The sequence below is a fragment of the Dipodomys merriami genome, unplaced genomic scaffold, assembly GCF_024711535.1.
Source record: "Dipodomys merriami isolate MVZ:Mamm:240054 unplaced genomic scaffold, mDipMer1.0.p SCAF_358, whole genome shotgun sequence".
Taxonomy (NCBI): Eukaryota; Metazoa; Chordata; class Mammalia; order Rodentia; family Heteromyidae; genus Dipodomys; species Dipodomys merriami.
The window spans coordinates 641,217-644,023 of NW_027205137.1; the positions used below are offsets into that span (position 1 = coordinate 641,217).

Genomic DNA, 2,807 nt, shown 5'->3' on the forward strand with positions numbered 1-2,807 from the left:
AATTTTAAGACTCCTTTTTTTCGTAGTTTCTTATATTATTTTATTTCTTTGGGATAAAATGGCAATATTATCTAATTTCAAGTTTTGTAAAGGTTATACTATGTAAAGGCCTTTCTAAGGTGAAAATTTAATACACTGATGTCAAACTAACCTTTAATTCTATGAATTACATGTATTGTTACACTTGTATTTTTGTAATCAACTTTTTAATAACTGTTTTTCATATCTTGCATCAGAAGAATGAAAAATATGGAATACTTCACAAATTTTCATATCATCCTTGTGCAAGTGCCATGTTAATCTCTGTATTGTTGTAATTTGGGTAGACCTGCTGCTGAAGCATGTAGTATCCTCTAAATTTAAGTAAGTAATGATACAATCTTTATACAGGCATTTATCCATGGTTGCCTATTTGTAACAAGGAACCCTTATTCTTCCTAAAAATGCTATTGATCTTATTTCTCTAAGTACAGTGGAAAAAAACTTATATAGTTCGGTCGATTGCTCACATTTACAATTTTTTTGTCAATGACTATTTTGTCATTTTCATTTTAAATTTGATCATACTTTGAAGCCTTTACAGCTAAGTCCAAAGGTGGTGGCTTTTCAAGTACTTATTTATCAACTGAGTTAGCTTTGTGGAGCTAATGGATTCAAAGTAAGCCTTGCTTAAGAGCTACTTCTAACTTTCTGCAGCTTAAAATTTCCCAAATGAGCTCTTGCTGGGACAAATGTCTACCTGAACTGTGAAGACTCAGGGTCTATGTTGAGGGGGCAGAATGATGCAGGCTCCAGCCTCGGGATTATCTGAGGACTGTGTTTGGGATTAGGAAAGCTCTTGGAACGCCAGGCTACAGAGGGAAAATGTTCCCTCTCCCTTTCTCAAAACATGTCACAGACTCCTGGGAGCTGAGGAAGTGGCTCTTCTGCTTGCTTAAGCATAGATGAACAGCTGGTCAAGCATTTTCCTGAGATTGGAGAAGTGGTTTGAGCTTGCTCTAAAATAGTTTAGATAATAATATACCTAGACATTCTCTCATAGGTTAAGTAAAAATGTATCTGTGGAAATCTTTTGTGTGAATGTTTTCTGACCAAATCTTGGAAAATATTATGCTTGCTAGTCTTTAAATACCCACTAACAATAAAGCACAGCATGCAGTGGCAATTGCTCTTTGCACTCTGCATCCCCTGTGTCCTGGTGATTTTGTGACCCTTACCCAGGGACCCCAACGCACTAGACATTGACACTGAACCTTTACCTTTCTTCCATGTAGGAACAGACCAACCAGAATATCTTACCTTGACAGCATGGATTGTCTTACTGGAACAAAAATAATCTTAGTTACAAGGGATCATAGAGAGATAAACAGTTCAGACAGAATTGTTCAGAATGGAAGGTATTTTATCAAAACATAATTGTTTATTATACGTATCATTTCAAAAGTAGCTAAAGCCAAGAAAGTGAAAAAATTGTTCATAGGCATGATTACCTACTGTCCTGACCTATCATCCAACCAAGCAGGAACTTACACTACTGACATTCTATCACCAAATATTGCAATAGCTCCTGGAGAAGTCCATATGTTTCTCCTCGATATTAGACCTTAAATTTGTAATGTTTTAATCACAGTGTTTCCTCTTGCCTCTAGGCTGCCTGTCTACAAATGGTAAAGCTTTAAGTCTAACTCTACCAAAAACTGAGGTAGAGATAATGGAATAATACTTTAAAACAGAGTTGCCTTTGATTCCCTAAACACAATACAACAATGCAAAACAATTTTTATATTATATGTACTTATATATTTTATATTTATATGTGCTGATTTTAAATTTCATACAGTGAATCTTACTAGAATTGATAATTTGACAAATATATTTACATTTATTCCCATAAATAGATTGGAATATAAATAATTGGGTTTAGAATATATATTAGAATATAAAAAGTATCAATGCAATATCTTCAGTATAAGCTTGTGATACCTTCTAAGTCGTCGTGGTCTTCTGAATACACATGGTAAAATAACAGTATTGTTTTCTGCTAATCTATAAGGGATTTTAGTCTGATGCTCTGTGTATTGTTTTAACTTGCTGGTCCCAAAGTGTTTTTCTCCATATTTCTGAAGCATTCTTACTGATTATACCCAAATTTTGCTGATATGATGTCTAAAAGCTATTATTCTTCTGCAGGACCCACGGGTCCTAGGATAACAGATCCCAGTTATCTGCATCATCAGATAACAAGGGCATGACTTCTCACATAGGCCCAGGCAACATGCCAACAGAAAATAATTAAAGACTCATCTCAATTTTTCATTTCCTATAATATTTCAGGGCCCCAATTGCTTACAAGAATTAGCAGTAATCAATTGTGAAATGCAAGGCAAGTTAAAATGAAAGATGAGATCACAAAATCTGAGAGAAAGTTCTGTAATTCAAACATTCAATTGACAGATGACCAGTCCATATGAGTGAACAAAATCACAAATGAACAAGGTTATTTTTAATACCTTTCTCCTAATGATGAATGAAAAATTTCAGTGCAGCCAAAAAAATAGTTTCTGGAATGATAGATCGTAATTGGTCTACCAAGACTAGGAAAACTTGATTTAGAGGTCAAATATAATTTAGAAAAACATTAATTGAGAAGACCCTTAGTGCTTCAAAACACTGGTACTTCAGTAAAACTTGGTTCTGTAGTATAAAAATGTCATTCTCAAACCAATGTAACGTACATTTAATCTCCTGAAAGTATATTCCTTTTCAAATAAACTTTTAAAAATCATATTCACCAAAATAACACTTGA

General features: G+C 33.8%; 1 pseudogene; it reads right to left on the bottom strand.

The window, feature by feature from the left end:
- Positions 1-243: 243 nt before the first annotated feature.
- LOC138804140 (U6 spliceosomal RNA) lies at positions 244-343 on the bottom strand (annotated as a pseudogene).
- Positions 344-2,807: the final 2,464 nt, after the last annotated feature.